The sequence below is a fragment of the Quercus lobata genome, chromosome 12 (genome assembly GCF_001633185.2).
Source record: "Quercus lobata isolate SW786 chromosome 12, ValleyOak3.0 Primary Assembly, whole genome shotgun sequence".
NCBI classification, from domain to species: Eukaryota; Viridiplantae; Streptophyta; class Magnoliopsida; order Fagales; family Fagaceae; genus Quercus; species Quercus lobata.
This window is the reverse complement of record NC_044915.1, coordinates 15692887-15716763: the sequence shown is the minus strand read 5'-3', so window position 1 is coordinate 15716763 and position 23877 is coordinate 15692887. Positions and strand designations below refer to the sequence as shown.

Here is a 23877-nt window from a genome sequence, read left to right as displayed (position 1 = left end):
GACGTTTGATATATTAAGTGTGCGTTTGGCATGGATGAAATTTGCCAGCTTATTTTACTATTCAGCTTTTTTTTACTACTATTTATGGGACTCACTGCACTTTTTGGTACTATTCATGGGTCTCACTATACTATTTCAGCTAACTTTTACTTTTATCTACAGTACTTTCAGCAATTAATTTTCAGTTTCAAGAAAATAAGCGGTTCTCAAACAGACTCTAAATGAAAATTATATTAAGAATAATCATCCGTATTAATGAGAATAAATGGGATATAATGGAATAACTATTCCTCTTAATACAATTGGTTGTGAAGTAGGAAAACCACAAAATATGTATATTTGGAACATAATAATTATGGACATAGAGATAGTTTGTATTTTTGGAAATATAACAATTTCTAAAATTATTATATGTATTAAGAAATAACTATCACATCCATTTAGAAAAAAAAAAATAGCTATTCTTCAATTTAAGAAATTAAAGAATAGCTATATATTCATAAGGAATAATTAACACTTGTAATTAAAATACAACCAAATGATTAAATAGCTATTCCACATGAATAATCATTCCATTACAAAACCTATTATAGCATACTGAACATATCCAGGACCTATTATTAGTTTTAAAATTGCTCAACTCCATTGAGCGAGACTTAAGTGTAGGTTGTACGAAATCACTCTTAAGAGGTTTCACTTGAGCGACACTCCAGCAAGTGTCTAGCAAATTTCAGTGTTGAAGTCTGCTCAAGTAGTATAAGCAGGGGTCTTCTGAGATGATGTTTGATTTTCAATTGTGCGAGTAACTTGCAACTGTTTGAGCGCAATTTTTATGTGAGGTCTGCTCGGGCAAGTGACTCACTAGGTAACTCTCTCTTAATGCACTCTATTTCCCTAAATGGCATAACCAACCAGGAAGCATAGTGCCAGACTCCTACGCATGTGAATGAGTATATATGATCCACGCCCAAACACAATTTACAAGTATTTCATTAGTTTGAACTTTGACTCTACTTAAAAATCAACTTTGGCTAGACACAGAAAATGGATCCATCACTAGTGAACAAGATGCAGACATAAAATTATGTGTACCATGTGATCTTTTGTTCATGAGTCAATTTAAGGCCTTAAAATTTTTGAGGGGGTAACTTCACATATTAACATATGAGTGAACCACAACCAGACAGGACTGAGATTCTTTTTTATTGGGTAAAAAAAAAAAAAAAATCCCATAGCAGCAAACCTCAAAATGTAGATATAAACTTTGGATATAATCCCCCTAACCTGAGGAATTCACATGGAGTTACCACTGAATTTAGCTGTAGAAAAATTTAATAAAACGCTCAAAATCAATTTCATTTCATTAACAAATATTAAAAATTACATGGAATGTCAAAGAAAATCAAATTATATGGCTCCGATCCTTTTGTAGTGATCCTTGAAGTGACAAAGGATAAAAAATCAATCTTTAAATCTCCACCAAATCGACTAAATTTATTCATTCTAAAATATATATATATATATATATATATATATAAAATATATATTTGACTAAATTTATTCATTGTTCTTATTAACAAAAACATCACACCTTTATTTTATTTTTTATAAAATATATCACCATTTGATAAAAGCACTTCACTCACTAAATTATTCTAGTTAATGGATGAAGAACCAACAAGATTAGCAGCCTCTTCAGCCAATTTTTTTCCATTCCATAGCCTTTGTCTTCATTTTCTTGCCCTTGCTTCCTTCCATCAACTCTCTCACAAGGTTCTCCACTTTCTCTTTCTTGACATCATTGTCAATCTCTATGCCAATGCTCCATTCATTACAAGTATACTTGTAGTTTATTTGTTGATTTGCAAAGAATTGCCAACAAAGCATTGGCACTCCAACACACAAACTTTCAAGGGTTGAATTCCACCCACAATGTGTTAAAAAACCTCCAATTGAGGGGTGGTTAAGAACTTCCTCTTGAGGATACCAACTAACTATTAAACCTCTTTCTTTAGTTTCTAACTCGAACTCAGGTGGCAAAATCATTGGTTCACCAAAAACTAAATCAGGCCTAATTACCCACAAAAACTGGTGCTTACTATTTGCAAGTCCCCATGCGAACTCAACCATCTGTGATGGCATCATGACAGTTAGAGCACTAGCATTGGGGGGTGTTACACCCCCCAGTTGCTATTTTACATCCAAAACCTCAAAAATGCTGCTCCATTCAGGTATGGGTTCTTAAAAAAAAAAAAAAACAAAAAAAAAAACTATTATTTTAATTGAGAAAGGTGAAGAGAGAAAAAAGAAATGAAAGAGAAGAGAGAGAAACATGATTTTTTATATTATTTGATGTTGTAATTTATATTATTTTAATAAGTTGTATATAAAAATAGAAACTGGGAGTTGAGTGAGTTGTAAAATAAAATAGTAAAATAGAAAAAATAGGTTTTGAGGTTGTAAAATATAACTTTTTTGGAATCCCGAATGGGAATGCTCTTATGCTACCAAAATTCACATATATCACAGAGTTGGGTGCCTTAGAGTTAAGCCAGTGGAGGCGCTCAACTTCTTCTTTCCATAAACTATAGCCACTTGATTTCAAAGGGTCATTGGGTGAGTGAATGACTAGTGGTTAGAGAGGGCCAATGGCATATACCTGAGGAAACATGGTAGAGAAAGCATCCAAAACTTCTTGCTCTAACACGTTGAATGTTTGAATAACAAGTCCTGAACCTTTAGTAGCTCTCTCGAGTACTTCAAGCAAATAATTAAAGATAACATCATTTGGATCTGTGGTTTGAAGAAAGGTTGGGAGATCCCTTAGGCGGATGCTTCTCATACCTGGAATCCAATCTATAACAGTGTCCAAATACTCATTTGTTAAATAACTCTCATCTGCAAAGATCAAAAAAAAAATAAAAAATAAAAATAAAAACCTATAAAATTATGATTAATTAATGAGGAGAATAAAAATAATGCCAAAACTTCCATAGGATTTTGCATGATTTGTTATAGTACGTACCTTTAAGTGGTATGATGCCTTTGTCCTTGAGAATTAGAAGCTGCATAGTGCCCATTAAGCCATGGGCAGAGATAGTGAAGAACGTTACAATTGGGATTCCGAATTCTTGAGCAGCGGTCACTACAACAAACTTGGCCTACGGTGAAACCATCTAAGATAATCCAAGTCACTGGAGGAATGTTTGAAGTTGCACTACTGTTGAGTTTTAAGAGGAGATCAGAAAAGGGAGCCCAGAAGTTTTTCGAAATGGAAACACAAAGAGAAGTGAGGTCTTGAGAGATGTTAAGATTAGATGGAGGGAGACTGTCGGGAATGGTTTCCAATCAAAAGTCAGACAAACCATCTAAAGAATTGGGACCTCTAGATTTTAGAAAACGTTGGTACGTGGTTAAACTGAGTGTTCACAAAGGTTATGTGAAAACTTTTATGGTGGAGAAGCATTGAAAACTTTGGCATTGCCTTTATGTGGCTTTGAATTGGACATGGAATACAAACGGCATGAGGCTTACAGCTACAAACGTCTCAGAATCCATTTCTTCCTTTCTGCTACAAACTTTTTTTTTTTTTTGGAGAGGAACTCCTTTTTGCTATTTGTTTTTGTATGTGCGTGGGCACTTTGATTGTACCTTATAATGTGACCCACTTCAAGAGAAAGGGACAGATTTAGCAATTTTTAAGCTTATCTAATAATAATTATATTATATTATATTTATAGTACTGTGATCCCGGCCAGCTATAATTATAATGTTAACATCAAAAAAATAATTATTATAATATATTATATTTAATTTGTCCAGTTAATGTATACTTTTAAGTTATGCATTAATCATCAATTTTTTAAAAGTTTTTATGGGAAGTTGAAAAATCTATCAAAGAAATTAGTCATTTTTTTTTAATTTTTCAGTAAATAGTTCTAAAATAGTTTATCGATGTATGCTCTAAGGGCATCCGTTAGTAAAAACCATATTTAATTACCACTAGGGCTTTTCATATTGTATAAAAAAATTGTAAATTTTATTAAACTACTTTAAAGATTGGGCTAATATCAATTAAATTAAAGACATTTCAAAGTTGACCAACTTGATCCCTAAACTCAACTTAGTTTCTAAACTCCATTAGCTTAGGCATTTTTTGGAGAAAAGCAACCTCATGTTTATGATATGCATGTGCCCATCGTTTTTCCTTTCTTCCCATATAAGTTACAATTCTTGACTATACTTAATGTATCCTTATAACATACATTTGTTGACAAAAGTTTTTTTTTTTTTTTCCCATAAAAAATTTCCTAAAATAGTTTACTTAGTAAAACTCATATTTAATTACTAGTAGGAGCATTCACATCAGTGTAGTTATTTTAATATTTAACCAAATATATAGCTAAAAAACTAAATAAAATAAAATAAAATAAAAAAAAACTCATGCATAAGTCTCAATATTTTGTCCTACAATTTTAACATTTTGAGAGACACTCACCAAAGCTAGCAATGCCTTGGTCTCACTAGAATCTTAAAATAATAATAATAATAATAATAATAATAAAAAAATTAAAAAAATAAATAAAAAACCTGACTCTAACTTTTTCTTTTAGTCACTGGTCACTGTTTTCTCTTTTATGGAAAATTCTTGGATTCTCTTAGAGTACAAAGAAATGGTGTTCCCTCCTCTCAGATTCATGATGAAACTTACCATGAATTTAATGAGTAGACTCCACCATGAATGTGAGAGAAAGAAGCACCGTTCTCCGTGCTTCGGGAGTATCTAAGAATTACTCCTCCCTCATGCTCTCACGCTCTCTGCTCTCTTTGTCTCTCTCATGGCTTGGACCAACATGGATAAATTTTAAGCCATGCTACTCCTTCCTCAGACCATCGTTCACCATCTCTGGAGTTCAACATTGTGCACCACTGGTTTTATCTCTCTCTCCTTTTTTTTTTCTTTTTTTTTTCCCCTCACTGTGAGGCATCCAAGGCTAAAACCATAGCCTCAATTTGTTGTCGTGGGCCACCACCGCCACGAACGGCGTTGAATCTTAGTTTCTCCACTGCCGATTTCGAGTTTGAGAAAGAAATTGGGGTTTGTTATGAGTTTAGTTTATGGGTTTAGGATGGTGGGTTTGTTGTGAAATTTCTTTGTATTTTTGGGTCTTAACTTTATGGGTTTGGCCGGAGGTTGGTGGTGCAAGTGGGTTTGGCTGGTGATTGGTGGGTTCGAAGGTGTGAGTGGGTTTGTCCGGTGGGGTTGGTGGTGCAAATGGATTTGGCTGGTGATTGGGTTTGGTGGTTGAAGGGTTTGGCTTTGGCAATGCAAATGGGTTTCTCCGTGATTGGTGGTGATATTTGGTGGTGGCCGGTGGGGTTGGTGGTGCGAATGGGTTTGGCCATTGATTGGGTTTGGTGGCTTAAAGGTTTGGCTTTGGCAGTGTGAATGGGTTTTGCCTATAATTGGTAGTGATATTTAGTGGTGGCCAGTGGGGTTGGTTGTATGAGTTGCCTAGGATTGTGATTTTGTTTGTTAGGGTCAGTGGTATGGTGTTTATTATGTCTACTTGTTAAAATAGTTAAAAGATGAGCTTTTGAAATTAGTTTAGCTAAAATTCTAGGGAGATTGATGCGAATGCTTTAAGAGTTTTTCATATTTATATAAAAAGGGTAACTTTATTAAACTGCTTGGAAATATAGGTTAATGTCAATCACGTTAATAACATTCTAAAACTGACCAATGTGATTCTTAAACGCAACTTATGGCCTGTTTGGATGGAGGGGAGGAGGAGGGAGAGTGGAGGAGAGTAAAGTAGAGTTGGCTAAAAATAAGCTAATTTTATACTAAATCTACTCTACTCCTCCTCCCTTTCCCTCAATCCAAACGAACCATTAGTCCTTAAACTTAGTTAGCTCCCATTTTTTTCAAAGAAAAGCAACCTCACATGGATGATGTGCATGTGCCCATAGTTTTTCCTTTCTTCCCATATATGTTACAATTCTTCACTATACTTAGGGCTGTAAACGAGCCAAACTTTGCCAAGTAGTGTGTGTTTGAGCTTGGCTTGTCATTAAAAATAAAAAATGCTCAAGCTTGGCTTAAGCTTGAGACAAGCCTAAAAACAATGTTTGAACTCGAGCATGTGAGAATGCCAAAAAGTTTGAGCTCGGTTTGGCTTGACTTGATTAATTAGTCAAGCCAAACTCGTGCTTAATACTAAGCTCAAATTTGAGCTCAAGTTAAGCTTTTCAGCTTGGGATCCAAAAAAATTGCATCATCAAATGCTTATATCACCAAAAATCAAGTAACCAAATATATATATATATATATATATATATTTATATAAATAATATATACTCATTTTATCATGCTTCTAACACCTGTGATTAGAATTTGTTCAAATTACAACTTTAAATAATTAAATCCATCCGTCATCATTTATTGTCTATAGCTTGAGTAATTGTTCAAAATACAATTTTTACATCCACATTTGTTATTCGTACAACTATAATTTTCACAAATCTAAATAAATTAACATTCCAAAACATGTGTGTAATGTCATAATAATAAGTTTATTTAGTAAATATATATCAAGTTATAAACGAGCTTAATCTCGGCATGTTTTGTATTAAGCCCTATTTTTCACAAGCTTGTTCACGAACAATTTTTTTGCTTGAGCTCTGCTTGTTTATCAAACAAGCCTAAAACTAAGGCTCAAGCTTAGCTTATTTGAAAACAAACGAACATAAACAAGCTTTTCATCAAGCCGAGCCCGAGTTGTTCATAAATGGCTTGGTTCGTTTACTGCCCTAACTACACTTTTATATACTTGTATCCTTAGTGTCGACAAAAAATTTCTTTTTATTTACACTACTGCTGCCATCTGTCAATCATGCAAACAACTTGGTGTATTTTATTCTTATATTAAACTAGTCGCTAACCCGTGCGATGCACGGGATAGTTAAACAAAATTTATACACATTCACTTTTATTGGTACAATCATTTGAAAATAATTCTAACTAATACCTAAATGTAAGAGATACATTGACTTACTATTTAAAGTAGCATTCTGAAGAATTTACACATATTGTGCAACTGAGCCTTAATTTCTCATCAACGGTTAGAAATATAAACTGCAAATATATAAATAAAGACCATGACTTGAGAAGGACGCATTAAACTTCAAATTAGAGTAGTAATGTTACTTTCTCAATCTTTGCTTAGTTGTAATAATAATATAGAGGAAATTCAAAACATGGAAAGAAAATAAAAATTACAACAATTAATTCCATTATCTTTCATGCTATACTTTGTAATTGTACAGAATTAAGTCAACCCAATTTAAGTAGTTGTAATAAAATTGGTTTCTACTATTCTCTATTCTATAGAGATATGAACATATTGGATTTCTCAAACAATTACCGGTATTGCAATAAAATGATTTATTATTGAGAATAAGAAACAAAGAAAATCTCTCTATAGTTTAAGAAACACAATATACTAAAATTAAAGAGAGAAAATTTTCGAAGGACAGAATATTATAGATAATTTTAAAGAATTTTGGTTTAATTCCTGAACACTGTAACTCCATAAAATTCATACTAATAATAATATTTTATGATAGCGTAGTTAGAATTTTGGTTTAATTCTTGAACATTGAATTGGAAATTGATTACATGAGTATTCAATGGTGAACAAAAATGAAGTTAAAATTTGAGCATTGTAACAACTTCTTCACACAGTATTCTATGGGTAGCAACGAATTTAATTTGATTGTGTTACAATATAATCCAAACTACACAGTATTCTACGGGTAGCAACGAATTTAATTTGTTTGTGTTACTATATAATCTAAACTTATTAATATATCAGGACTTTGAATTAACTCAATAAAACTATCAAAGCCTTTCCACTACAAGAACATGTGAAGATTCTGTTAATTTGAGCAAACTTAAACCCCTCCATCCACTTAAATTTTAGAAACAGATTATACACTTAAAATGATTAGTAATTTATAGCACTTACCCCCCACTATTAGTATACAGACACCCAGTGCGGTCATCATAACCCTTTGAAAAAACCTTCCCCAATTGGACCCTATCAAAAAAAAAAAAAAAAAAACACCCAATTAACAAAATTGATCCAAAAGGGTCTAAAAAGCACACAAAATCAATTCAAAAAACAAAAATATGAGACAAAGTAATTACTTTCCGCTGCCACTGAAATCATCTTCTGTATTGCTGTTCCAAATTGCAACACTTATCTCTCTAAGGCTTTCAATTAACAAAAACACAAACTTCTCTTGGAATACCGGAGTATTATGACCATCTATACACACACACACACACAAAAAACAAAATCAACATAACTCACTATAACTCTATAGAAGCCTCAAAAATATAAAGAGAAATTAAAGGAGTTGAATTTGATATTTAAGTTTGGAGAGAGAGAGTTTGCAGAAACCGTGGCTTTATATTTCTTAACTTGAGAGAGGGATAAGGTTGCTAGGGTTTTGAGGAGTTATAATGTTTTTATTTTTATTTTTATTTTTTTAAATATTGTGTTGACGTGGAAAATTATGGTGCCAGCAAAGGTTTCGGTTTTATATATATATATAGATTATTGTCCTTCCCATCTGACTAGCATGGAAACAATTTGAAATTACTTTTTATATATATTATTATTAAGTACATCAATTCTAATTTTATTAACAATAAATTTAGGCACACACAATAGTATTTAAAATTAGTATTGTTTACTATGAGCTGACAATTTCGCTCAAAGTTAGCATATCAAATGAGATGTGGACTTATAATTTAATTTATTTATTTTTTTAAATCTATAGGTTTTGACTAATGAAGATATAAATAAATAAATATCTATATCCATATACCTATATATAAAATTATATAAAATTAACTTGTTTCGCTGTAGTATTGACTTCCTTCATGTTCCATATATATATATATATATATGATAGTTTAATGGAAGGATCTAATGGCATTAAGGTTGAGGGGATTTTACTAAAATGACCGTACTTTTATGGAGAACGGAGAAAAGCAACCTCACGTATCTGATATGCGTCGGGCGGACACAGAAAAGAGCAAGGATAAAAAATCTATAAGAATATTACACACATAGAATTAGTGGTGAAGCCCAAAAAATATTTTTCAGGGAAATTTAGATGAATATGTCAATATTTTTAAATCCATATATATATATATATATATGCATTCTCATTGACATACATGAATGTTAAAATATGTTGCATCGTTTATTTTTATTTCTTGTTTAATTTGCTTAATGTTTCATTGATGACTAAATCTCATGTGTCTCTTGTTTATTAGTTGTCACGTTTGATTACGAAAATCTAATGTGGGCGGAAAGTCCTTAGGGGTATATACTAGATGGAATGCACTTCATCAGCTCAACCCAGTTCACGAGCTTCCTCTTCTCCCACTAGCAAATATTTAGGATTCTATTGTCAAGGAAGAGCTCCTTTTATTTGGGGCATTTGTTATGGAGCAGCTTTGATTTGCCATAATTAAACCAAGTTATTCATGATGGAAAAGAATTCTATCCGGTCAAATCTCTACAGTTGGTCAGGAATAAATTTCAAAAATATATTTTTTACATCCTCCTCTGTGACTTCCCTCTCCAATAAGCAAAGGCCGAGGCAATTAACTGGGTGGCTTAAGTGGCAACTAGCCATGGTCCTTGAAAGTATATGGCTCGAGTAGAAACAATATATTTTCTTCTCTTTAAGATTGTATTTAGGAACAAAATCTTGTACTTATATAGAGTTTCCTTCTACGTGTTATGAAAGTTCATTTTCTCAATAGTATAGTAATTTTTAAGATTTCTGTAACTTCTTTGCTTTAAATTAATTAAGTGGTGACTCTTTTGACAGTTTTTAGACCCCTTAAACAATTGAATTAACCCTAGATAATTAGCCAAGTTGTTACTTAGTCAAATTAACAAGTCTAGGTTAACACAAATATATCATATCATGCATAGCAGCGGAAAATAAATAAGACAATGATATGATCACCCAGGAAACCAAACCGGTAAAAACCTGGGGAGGATTTGACCTAGCTATCCTCAAGATAAACTTGAATCCACTATCAGAAAGAATCGAAGTTCATACAAAAGGACTTACAAGCACCCCCGCTCGACTTCCTAATGCTACCAACCAGTAGAACTTACTGACATGACCACGTGCAAGCTCCGAATCCACGGACTCCTTCTTTCTTTGGATTCCACTAGCTACAAGCACCCCTGCTTGTGTATTCTTTAAGCTTTAATAGCAGCAACTGTTTTGATCATCAAGGTTTAGAGAATATCTCCTCCTTGAAAACCCTAAGTTTGTGTAAAGGAAAACTCCTCTAGATCTCACAAGAGATTTACACAAACCGCAATATGAGCTACACTAAAATGTGGCTAGGGTTTGCCTTTTATACTTAGGACAAATAAGAAACCCTAAAAACGTTTTAAACACATAGGGCTGAGTTGGACGAATCTGCAGAAAAGCAATCTGCCTGACGTTCGATCGGTCGAGCCTAAGCTTCGATCGATCGAGCCAGGCCGAAAGCCACACTGCTTTCTGCTTTACACTCGATTCCAACTTTACATTGACATACAACTTTGAGCTAGGTTTAAACACTTCTAAACACATTGTTTTGATTATGGTTTGCCAACAATACAAATTAGAGTTCTAAATACATAAAGTCCTAAACTTTAGAACCTAACAAACTCCCTCTTTGGCAATCCGTGACAAAACACAACATATAAGCTCAAAGTTTACAAAATGAAAAAGCCCTTTACAAAATAATGCTCATAAACAAAAATTCAATCTTAACTACTATCCATCAGTTGCAAGTGTAGACAGCAGCACGACTGAATCAACCTGTATATTTCCTGAAACACTCAACAAACGCATAAACTCATGTGTGACAGAAAAACAAAAACAGTAAATCAACAAATATGCAATCTAACTCTCCCCCTAAGTTAGATACATCACAAACAATGTTAACTCCCCCTAAACAGAACATTCTTGTATTTTCCACATATTTCATCTAAATCTCTCCCCCTTTTTGTCACGCATTGACAAAGACAACTCAAACAAAGAGTTGACAGAAAACATACGCAACAGAGTAAGAGAAAATAGAGAAAGAAGGGAACACAAAACAATTCAACTCTATAGGAAAAAGAGACAACTCCCCCTATGAACAACAAAGGTTAAAAACAAGTTTCTCCCCCTATAAAAATAGGAAAAACAAAAACAAGTTTTGGGAAAAACAATTTTGAGGAAAAATAAAGGGGTTGGGGATAAATAAAACGACACAAACCAAGTTTTTAAAAAAAACTAAGTTGAGGATACACATGAAGAAAAAATATTCTCTCTTTTAATAAAATGCAAACATAATACTATGTAACCCATAAATAGTTGCATGAGTAGAGAAAATATTTGCACATTGATTATCCATCATATCTCTTAAGAAAAATATTTTCTACAGTTCACACATAAAAAAGGCATATACTAGAAAGTACATAGCTCAAAAATTAATCAATCAAGTTTTGATCAAGTTGAGTACCCAATGTAACAAAGTGTATGCATGTTATATGTGAAAACAATGTGAGATATGACTGCAAAACTACAAGATGGATACAAAAAATCAATGCAATGCATGTGAATCCTAAACACAAATGATGCATGAAAAAAAATCAAAATTTTGAAAAACAGAACAATTTAATGCAGAAACTCCTCAAAGCACAATATTTCATGAATGAAATGCATGAGTATGAGATTAAAAGTTTTTCAAAAACACTTGAATTCAACCCAGATCTTCCAAAAACAAATTTTTCAATCAATTTTTCCTCAATTCTCAAACTTTAAACATATTTTGCATCAAAATCAAGGAATTTTCAATCTTGGATGGCCAAAACAAGATCACACACAATATAATGTACCAAGTTTAGCAAAGAGTAACTTGTGTAGTGTATGCAACTAGCAAAAGTTTGAGATACATGTGAGGTGATATGTGAATAGCAATCAATCACAAAGTCTACAAAATTCATCACATAGAATTTAAAAGAGATTATCACCTAAAGAGTTACATCATATAACTCCCACATCTCCTAGAACATAAGCTTGCAATCATGTAAGTTTCTTAAATTTTGTCTCATAATGTACACACCAATTTTTATTATGTGATTTGGCATCAAGCCTAATAGTACACACCAATTTTAAGCATTAAACATTTAAACTGAGGCTACACCTTATGTTCTTTTTGTGCATGTGCTACACTTTCTCGAGCACAAAATCTTATGATATGCACGAAGGTGTTCATGATTGGCTAGTGAACAGTGGTGAGATGGTTATTTATTCCTTTCTCTAAAGGTTCAAGTCCGACAATCAAAGACATGTGACTTCAAGATCAAGACAAAGTGATCAAAACCATAAACATCTTTCCCACACAACATGCACTACAAAGCTTCAACTAGTAAAGTGTAATAAATAAACTCATCAAAGCTAAACAAGGTACATAAGCTTGTTATGTAAAGATAATATGGCCAATCCTTGATTATAAATCCAAGATGTGAAATACAAAACACAAAAATCTTTTTAGTTTTAAAAAATTTATGACCAAAAACAAAAAACACACATTATGCTAAATGAACAATGGAAATGCAATGCATGACAGTGCTTAACTAAGCTATAGAGGGTACATAAACAATAAATATCAATATCTTAATTAACCCGTAAGTACATGTACAAACTAGTACATATTCACACAAAATCAGAAATAGCTTAGCACTTATTTAACACATACTATTCAAGTTTCTCTACAATGTCAAGCATGTTCTAAATCAAGATAGAGATATCATAACTCATGTAATCCTCAAAAAAAAAAAAAAAAAAAAATTAGACACAAAATAAAATATTTTTGTCTTTTTAAAATTTTTTCAATGTTTTTGGATTTTTTTATTAAATAAAAAAAATATTCTAAAAGAAACAAAACAACCAAAAAAACAAAAACAAGACATGTCCATAAACAATTGAAAGAATTAAATCAGGGACAAGTCAGCAACACTCACTTTAGAGAATCTTTTCTCACCCATCTAGCACGAGTCTTCAGCTTTGTAGGTGAAAATCCATGTGAGGCAAAGTGTATTTGAGGGATTACACCAATTTTCTGAGACAGATTGAAATCCTGCAAATTCCTTTCACAAGCCAACAAGCTTAAATTTTTCAAAATAATATGAAACAATTTATATGGACTTATGGCAGGAGAAATATCATCACATATCCTAGATTGAAACACAGAATGCTTAAATTTCAGTTTATGACAATTAGGACGAATGTGACCGAAGACACCACAAAAGTGACAAATAGGAACAAATTTAGGAACATCTGTATTCCTAACAACAAGTCTAGTATCAGATTTTGGTTTTTGCCTCAACAAAGAACAATTTGGTCTAATATGACCAACAACACCACAAAGGTGACAAGTAGGCACAAAAACAGATTTATTATGCTCTCTAACAGTAGGTTTAGACATAGGTTTAGAAACATCAGCGTCAACATCAGAACTTTTACCTTTGTCTAACCTAGCAAAATAAGCCTTTTCTTTATTATTCCTCTTAAAATGAGGGATATAAACTTTCTCAGTTTTAGGCTTAAGAGAAACAGAAACACTTCTGTTATCAACAGCAGGCTTGGTACTAGTCAAATTTTCAATTTTAGCTTTAGATTCAACTAACTCTTGTTCCAAGTTTTTCATCTTCTCATCTTGAGAGGAAATTTGATTTCTCAAAAATTCATTCTTTTTATTAGATTCATCTAATCTAACAATCAATTCCTCTTTTTCAAGATTAGCCAATTTTAACTCTTCTTTGAATTTCTTAGCAATTTTCATAGATTTCAATAATTCCTTACGAAGAGTTTCACAGGCATCAATAAAATCAGCAAAAACATGATCAGAAAGACACTTCAAATTATCCATGACAACAGGGGTCAAGGATCAGCTCAAAGATCAAAAGATCTAAAACAAAAGAGCAACCCGCTCTGATACCACTTGACAGTTTTTAGACCCTTTAAACAATTGAATTAACCCTAGATAATTAGCCAAGTTGTTACTTAGTCAAATTAACAAGTCTAGGTTAACACAAATATATCATATCATGCATAGCAGCGGAAAATAAATAAGACAATGATATGATCACCCAAGAAACCAAACCGGTAAAAGCTTAGGGAGGATTTGACCTAGCTATCCTCAAGATAAACTTGAATCCACTATCAGAAAGAATCGAAGTTTATACAAAAGGACTTACAAGCACCCCCGCTCGACTTCCTAATGCTATCAACCAGTAGAACTTACTGACACAACCACGTGCAAACTCCGAATCCACGGACTCCTTCTTTCTTTGGATTCCACCAGTTACAAGCACCCCCGCTTGTGTATTCTTTAAGCTTTAATAGCAGTAACTATTTTGATCATCAAGGTTTAGAGAATATCTCCTCCTTGAAAACTCTAAGTTTGTGTAAAGGAAAACTCCTCTAGATCTCACAAGAGATTTACACAAACCGCAATATGAGCCACACTAAAACATGGCTAGGGTTTGCCTTTTATACTTATGACAAATAAGAAACCCTAAAAACGTTTTAAACACATAGAGCTGAGTTGGACGAATCTGCAGAAAAGCAATCTGCCCGACGTTCGATCGGTCGAGCCTAAGCTTCGATCGATCGAGCCAGGCCGAAAGCCACACTGCTTTCTGCTTTACACTCGATTCCAACTTTACATTGACATAAAACTTTGAGCTAGCTTTAAACACTTCTAAACACATTGTTTTGATCATGGTTTGCCAACAATACAAATTAGAGTTCTAAATACATAAAGTCCTAAACTTTAGAACCTAACATCTTTGTAAGCCCATAGATTAGGAGAAACCATCAACCTTGAGATTCACTATTAGGGGGTTCATTCTCTTTACTCATTAAAGAGGAGATACTAGTAGTCTCCTCGGGTAGCTATTCCTACACTTAGCTAGGGATATTAATAGTGTCGGTTTCAAGATTTTTTATAAATAAATAATATACTATGTGCTCTTTTTTATCAAATTAAGATATCAATCGGTTTTTGGTATAAACAGAAATTGAATCCCAGATCTTTTATTCAATCATGAAAAATTTTACTAATTGAGCTAACTAGAATCCACGTCTACTTAACCAATTAAAGTACTAACTTTACTTTTTTTTTTTTTTTAATCACTAACTAATAAAAAATATTTTATACTGTATATATATATATATATATATATATTTTTTTATCAAGTCAGCCTGGGTATATTTGAAACCCTGAAGCATCTCTCAAAAAAAAAAACCCTGAAGCCAAAGGCCGCCCCTGGATATTAAGGGATAATAACTAATAAGTTCACTTTGGATGTATACATCTGTTTGTTAGTCTTGATAATTGTCATCTTTGTATTACACGTTTCCTGTATGTGGATCACCATAAACACATTAAAATTACTAACACAGTTTATTCTAAGTAAAATTATTATAATTAAAATTGAAATAGCAAAATTTTATAGAAATTTAAACACATTTCAATTATTTATTATAAATTGATATGACGCTATAAGCTTTGTCTCTTCCATGATTTGGCTCCTAAAAATTGCTCTATGTGCCAATTGGTTCTTTATTAATCATTCATTTTAGGAACAGGGAATATATATATATTTTTTTTCCCTGATGAAAAGCCTTTGCAATCTCTCTCTCTCTCTCTCTCTCCTCCCAAATTGATCCAACCATGGTCGACTCTCACTAGCTAAACCACCCATTGTTGCTCTCCACTCATTGCCACCACCTCTTGGTGGCGAATTCCCATCAACCATCTCAAACCAAATTGGTCTCACTCTCTCTCTGATTCGTTCTCTCTCTAAACCCATGGTAGAACTCCAAATCGTAGCTTTGCCTCTCACCTCTCATTGCCACCGGCCCACCACCACAACCTTCGAACCAAACCCTAACCTCAAAGCCTCTCCCTCTAATCGATTCTCTCTAAAATCCCAAACCCTATGCTCTCATTTTCTCTCTTCACTCTAAGCTTAACGAGACTCTAAAGGGTGCATGGAAGGTGGATTTATGAAGTGGAGGTCCTAATGGTCATAGATTACGGATTGTTAGGGTTATATTTTTATATAGTTGGCATATCCTTTGATAAAATATACTTTACTTGTATTTGGGTAGTTCTAAGTGGATTCTTGGATATCATGAAGTATGTCTCTTAGCTATAACAAGTAGTATTATTGAAGACATGAAGACTGTACAAAGAAACAAGTAAGAAAAGTTGGAAATCGACACATGCTCGATACAAGACTTCTATTGAGACTTAATGAAGAACCTCGATACAAGCTCGATACCTCTCGATCTATTGAGCTTCGCAAATCTAGAATTTTCATATCTTTTTTGCGGCCCATGATGACTTGGACTTATAGGGTTTCACTCACTAAACTTCTAGGGGATGTAAAAGGTTTATTTTAAAGTCATCTTAATATATAGAGACTCAATTAGAGAATCTATACTCTTATTGTGAAGCTACTGCGTTCTTATGTGCCTTAGGGTTTTGTAACCAATTGCTTCCTTCTCTACAAGTGTATTGAAGAACTTTTCATTCAATATTAAGTTTCAATGCTGGGAGTTAGTCACGTATTGGGATCCGTGCAAAGGAAAGAAGTTTCTACAAAATCAAAACCAATTGAGTATTGGCTTAAGGATTTAATTGTAGGTTAGTACTTTGGGATAGGCCAAGTTTGGGGTAAGATTCCTTGTAATTGTAATCTCTTGACTTTGATTAATGATTCTTGGGATTTTTGTTTTGTGAGAGGTTTTCCACATTAGTCAACAAATCACTATGTCAATTCACTTTCCATTGCACTCTAGATTATTTGGTGATTTGTTCGTGCCTTCACGATATTGCATGTAATTTGACCTAATTAATTAATTTGGGTAATTGAATTAATTAACTGAGGTCAATCTTTAACCCAACAGGGATGATTGAAATTGTTATAGTAGCACGTGAAAAAGATGGTGGTTAGGTTGTTTGAAGTTTGGGTTTGGGTTTGATGGTTGGAACAATGGTTCTTGTGGTTGGCTAGGCTTTTTTGCACGTGTGTTTGTTTCTAAAGAAAATTTATGGGTTTGTTAGATTTGGGCATCTATTTGGGTGGCAAGAAAATTTCCAAGAAAGTGTGGAAGAAAAGTTTAAATTAAAATAATTTTTTAATTAGATTTTAGTATCTGTTTTAATTTTTATAAGATTTTTTTAAAAGTTATTTAATGATGTGGCATTATAAATACATGTGTCATTATTTCATTGACCAACAACACATTACTTAATAGACACATCCATACAACATAATAGAGAGGCCAACTAACCCCAAAGAGGTTGGCTAAATGATTTCTAAGCCCTCATGATATCTATGAGATCCTGAATTTAAAACCTTTGGACTCTATACACCCAAGAGAATAGTCAGATATTTGATTAAGTCTAGATACTCTTATTTATATTATTAAAAAAAAAAAAAAAAGGGCGGGGGTGGGGAGGGGGGGGGGGCAACTATCAAAATGATATGTAACTTTAGGAGGTAAAATTCAAATTTTGAAACTTCAGAGTGTAAAATCAAAATACCCCAATTTTCAGGGGTGTTGTTTGCAATTTACCCTTTTGCATAAATATCAATGTTTCATCCCATCTTTTTTTTTTTTTTATTCTCTCTAGTACCCTTGGCTCGTATATATGGACAAATAGAAATACTGTCTTAAGTCCCATTAAGGTTATACAACGAGGTTTAAAGCTAAAAGACCTATTTATTGGGTTGATCCCCCATCAAGTTACCCAACTTATACCTTGTATATTCGATGTCTTCATTAATAAAAATCTGTCGCTTTTTTCTAACCAAAAAAAAAAAAATCAATTTTTTTTCCAGTTTTATTTTTTATTTCTTTCTAAATCTTTATTACAACTTAAAAAAATTTTAATTTAAAAAACTTAAAATAGATCTCATAGAGGGAAAATTATTGTATACTCTGGGAGTACACAATAACAACCCCTCGTAGAGATTGGCCGATTAAGCTTTCTCATTTTTTAAATAAGAAAAAAAATCATTTCAATAAACTCATTTATTTATTTATACATATATTAATGTTAGCCATCTTGAATCAAATTAATCAATCTTAATGAGACCAATTCAGATTTTCTTTTTCCTTGAAACCTATTATTTAAGTTACGGTAAATTTGTTTATTTGAATTTTGAAATCTGCAGTTATAGTAAAGATGATTTCAACACCTCTTTTTTATTTTATTTTATTTTTTTGAGAAACAAACACACACACACAAGGGAGAGGGAAAGGGGTTCTAACACAAAGGCACACCACAACTCCACTCAAAAGCCAATTTTATTAAATGATCTCCTTTTTTTTTTTTTTTGAGAAGAAGGTAAGCGTAGTATATTATTAAAAACTAGCATGTACCGCGTGTGGAAACATTTGAACATTATTGATAAAAAGGGAAAAAAAACATTAAAGAATTTTATCAATTATCTCTATGTCATCATCAACTTCAAAAATTCTTGAAAAAAAATATTCACTGAGTGATTTCATGATAACACATCTTTGTCTTTTTACACATTTATCTCTATATCCTCATCAACTTCAATATGGAAATTTTCACACCTCAGCATAATCGCCTAAATGTACAACTTGCGCTCAATATGAAAGATTTAAATATTAATAAATAAAAAACAACGACAAACAAACAGAAAATAGTGTCAAGGTTTTCTTGACACAGAGAGAGAGAGAGAGAGAGATTATGATGGTTTTATTGTTCTAAAATGCTCTGAAACTCGTATGAAATAAAATATATTTGCGATGTAATCCTCCACTCTATTTAGCATTCTAGCTATCCAAAACAATTCCATTAAAATTTTATGAATAGGAATAAAATGGATAGTCCATCAATTAATCCAATTCAAAACACACGCTAATATCTCACTGACTCAGTGTCCCCTATTTCTGGTAGTTTCAATATTATGACACCAATAATTTGAGTCACCGACCACCCTTTTACCACTGTAGTACCAAATCCCACACACAAATATTATATTACCTCAATATAAATAAAACTAAAGCATTGAAGTTGCAAAGATCATTAATTGACACAAACCCATCAATATTTCAAATAAGGGAATGAAAACTAAATGAGAAATTGAGAGAGATATGAACCTTAGTGACAAAAATATTGAAAAAAATCCACCCATGCTTTTTAACCTCCAATCGCTGTTGGTGCCTAGAATTTTCATTAGGAAAAAAAAAAAAACTAGTTTGTAATTGTATGGCAGGTCAATGGGTAAGATGATGGACCATTTGAGTGAGGAAAAGAAAAAACCTCCTTTTGAGTATGTATTGTATGGCCAATCAACAAACTCTATCTATCTCTATTTTTAAAGTCCCTAATAAGGGTAACAAAGAGTTGAGAGAGGGGAGTTACACTTACATGATGGACTACTGAAGTTTGTCTAAGGATGTATCTCTCTATTCTTTGAATAGAATGTTGTTAGGATGGTTAGTCAAGTCATTCCTAGCGTCTTTGGAAGTGAAATTTGGTGTTTGAGAGACTTGGAATAAACGAATATTGCATAAGAGATTTAGTCTGAAATCAAAATTGAGAGAGAGAGAGAGAGAGAGAGAGAGAGAGAGGAGTACCAGTGGAGTTACTATGGAAGCCATAGAGGCCTAGTGAGATCTTTGTTATCTTCCTTTCACAAATCACATGGTTGAGCCTATAGCACCAGAAAATCAACTATCAGCAATAAAATACAAATTCAACGAAGCCCACAAAACAAAGAGACAGAGATTGAGATTGTGTGAGAGAACTGATAAAGGGGAGGAAACGTTTAAGAGAGCAAAGAGCATGAGACTCTATTTTGAGTCCACCAATAAAAGTGTGCATAGAAGTGTGCAAGTGAGATGTTCTTGCCTAGGTGAATGAACTTGATTAGTGATGTCTTTTTGGCTTTCGTGTTTGGTTTTAATGCATCATTATAACCACTTAGATTTAGACAAAGGGAGCAAAATTGGACTCCAATTTTAGATTTGAATTGAACAATTGGAAGGATAATTATGATGTGATCCCCACATAAATCTAGACACATGACACAAAATTGGAACTCTAATTTGAAACTAATTTGAGTTTCTCTCTACTTCACCTATTATTATATATATAGATTAGGATAAATCGAACTAGAATACATCATCCAAATCCCCAGGCAGATCTTCTACCCATACATCCGTGTCTGCAGATAAAACTGCTCTCCTAGATTCAGAGCTTGTAAAACACGGAGATAGTCAGCCTCAAATTTTCCAAACATATTTTCCAAATTTTCCAAATATTTTCCAAATTTTCTTCCAAGCTAGCCCTAAATCAGCTAGAGAAGAGAAGCTCGGCATGGTAAGCTTTTCCTCAACAACTAACATACGATAGGCATTTCAAACACTATGTTCCCCATCTGGAGTTAATAGCCAAATTAGAATATCTTCATCCCAATCTTCACAAACATGAATCTCTCCACCACCTCTGCTTCCCATGGGAGAAAGTAGCTCGTCAGCCTACTTGGGTCCCATATCCTCATGTAGTTGTAGAACAAATCACAAACCCGATTCACTGAGGAGTTGGTTCTTGGAGAAATAATCATACTATGATTCGGTTCAAGCAGTCACTGGTGTTTCCACACATCTATCAATTGTTTGCTTCTGACCTTCCATATTGCCCCTTATTAATAGTATCTCGAGCTTGCAAATTACTTCTCCATGCATAAGAGCACTTTGGATGGATTGGAGCATCAAGAATGCTATCATTTGGAAAATACTTAGCAATAAAACTTTAAAAAGAAGTGTATCTCTTTGATGAATAAGGCGTCAAACCTGTTTAGCCAGCAAAGCATTATTGAACTTTTGGAAATCTCGAAATCCTATACCTTCAATTAATTTTGAAGAACAAAGAGAACTCCATTTGACCCAATGGATTTTCTTCAAATCTCCATGACCCCATCGAAATTTTTGAATCATTGCCTCAATATCTTTACAAAGACCAACCGGTAACTTGAATATGCTCATTGAGTAAACTGGGATAGATTGAGCCACTACCTTAATCATAATCTCCTTCCTAGTTTGTGACAGGAGCTTTTCCTTTCAACCTTGCATATGGGCCTATATCCTCTCTTTGATCTGAGTAAAACACACCGTCTTGTTTCAACCAACAAAAGAAGGCAGCCCCAAGTACTTCTCATAATGCTGAATGGTAGGGACATTGAAGGCCACTTTTATAGCTTCCTGTGTTTGCTCATCTGTATCCCTACTAAAGAAAAGAGTTGTTTTCTCCTTATTTATCATTTGGCCTGAAGTAATCTCATAAAAAGCCAATAACTCTTGAATGTTATTACACTCAGCTAATGTAGATCTGAAAAAGATAAGACAATCATCTACAAAAAGTAGATGAGTTAGTTTAGGCCCATTTCTACAAATAGAGAAACCTTGTATATCTCCCCCTGTTGCAGCGTTTCTCAATAAAGCACTCAACCCCTCTGCACAAAAAAGGAACAGATAAGGGGAAAGAGGGTCCCCTTGTCTTAGTCCTCGTGAAACGGTAATCATACCCTTCAGTTCTTCATTCAATAGTATAGAATACGACACAGTGGTAATACACTTCATAATCAAAGCCACCCATGACTCCCATAAGCCCAATTTAGGGAGGATTTTTTCAAGAAAATTTCACTCCACCCTGTCATAGGCCTTGCTCATATTCAGTTTCATAGCCATAAATCATTTCTTCCCAGTACAATTAGTCTTCATATGATGCAAAGATTCAAATGTTATTAGAATATTATCAGTAATCAATCTATCAGCAATGAAAGCGAGATTCTAAAATAATAGAATTAAGCAAAGGCTTGAGGCGATTAGAAATCACTTTGCTAATAATTTTGTAAATCACATTGCAGAGACTTATAGGTCTAAAATAAAATACCCTTTCCGGATTATGAATTTAGGAATCAAAGTAATAAAGGTATGATTATAGATTTTAGAATAGACCCTAAATTTAAACTAGACAAGATAGCATGGGTAACATCCATACCTACATCAGTCCAATAAGTCTGAAAAAATAAAGGTGGCATACCATCCGGGCCAGGGACTTTAAGCAGAGCCATCTCCCTAATTACTTCTCCCACCTCTTCACTAGTAAATGGTCTATTAAGTTCCGCTCTTATCTCCTCAGTTACCACGGCTTCAACTCCATCTAAAATACGGTCCAAATCCTGTGGGATCAAGGAAATGAAAAGTCGAGAATAAAATCAATCAATAGGGCCGAAAAAACCTCCTCATTCTCTTGCCATACTCCATTCCCATCACGCAACCCTTGTATAAAATTATTCCTCTTCCTTTGGGTTGCACAACCATGAAAGAACTTTGTATTTTGATCACCCCCTTTCAACTACTAAACCCTGGACCGCTGCTACCACATCTTCTCTTCCTTGTCATATAAGGCATACAATTTTTTTTTAATTGAGCCACTTCCTCATAATTCCCAAATTTGGCCAAAACTTCCTCTACCCTCCGAAGCCAATCCTTAGTTTTCTTTATATTTTGTTGCACATTACCAAAGTGATCACGGCTCCAAGCTTTCAACCGTTTCTTGCATCGCTTCAGTTTCTTAGTAGCAGCAAATATAGGTGTACCCTCAGGAGTACAATCCCAAGCTCTAGTAATAACCTCTTTACAATCAAAATCCAAAATCCACATGGCTTCGAAGCGAAAGGGCTTCCGACGCCATTTTTGCTACTCCCCATTCCCATCTAGTGATAGAAGAATTGGTCGATGATTTGATGTAAAGCAATTAAGATGCTTCACCCTATCGGTAGGGAATCTAGTTAACCATTCATATATAATTTGCAGCACCCCTATCCATTCCTTCCCATATCACCTCTTCCCGTCAACAACCATGCCAAGTATTAAATGATCTTTTTATTATTCCGTTTAGTTTTTTAATATGGATAAGCGATCTAAAAGTTATTGAAATTGTATTATTTTCCCAAAACGCTAGGCTTTGTCATTCGTTTTGTTTGTCATTGTGCGATACTTTGTTTCTCTGAATATTTCATTTTAGAAGATCCAAAGTCCAAACTTTTTTTAAAGAGAAGCTCATAATGTTTGGGAGGCAAAGCATAGAAAAAAAAATTGAATGCTCAAAAATGTATTAAAACACAAGAGCTTCTTTAGACCCCCAATTAAAATTTACAGCTAGATTGTTTTTACTCTAACTTATCTAAGTGTAGAAACAAGAGTAAATGAAGCACAATCAACCGATACTACTCTAGTGCATAAACAAGAACAACAAACAATAAAATTAAAGCACAAGAGTAAGGGAAGAGAAATGCAAACACAAAATAACATGCCAATGTGTTATCGAAGAGGAAACCGAAGAACAAGGCGAAAACCTCTCTGCCGCCCTCTAAGCGGTAAATCGATCCACTAGACAATAAGTTGGGATACACGAATAATAAGAGATCCTCCAAGCCTAATCTACCTAATTTACCTAAGCCCTCCAAGCTCCTACTCCTACAAGGCTTCTCGGAACCGTGCCTTGTCTAGCTTTCCGGATCCCACAATACGCCTGATTGCATCCGCCAAGCCTCACCAGCTTCTTTTGGCAAATCACAAATGCTTCCCAAGCTCCAAAACACTCTTTACACTCTGAATGGTTGTGGGTTGTGTTTGGGTACAAATCTCCTCTCAAGGTATGACAATGGGAGAGGG

The 23877-nt window shown here is 33.6% G+C and overlaps 1 pseudogene; it reads right to left on the bottom strand.

Annotated features, from left to right (window-relative positions):
- Positions 1–1598: 1598 nt before the first annotated feature.
- On the bottom strand, positions 1599–22863 carry LOC115970284 (annotated as a pseudogene).
- Positions 22864–23877: the final 1014 nt, after the last annotated feature.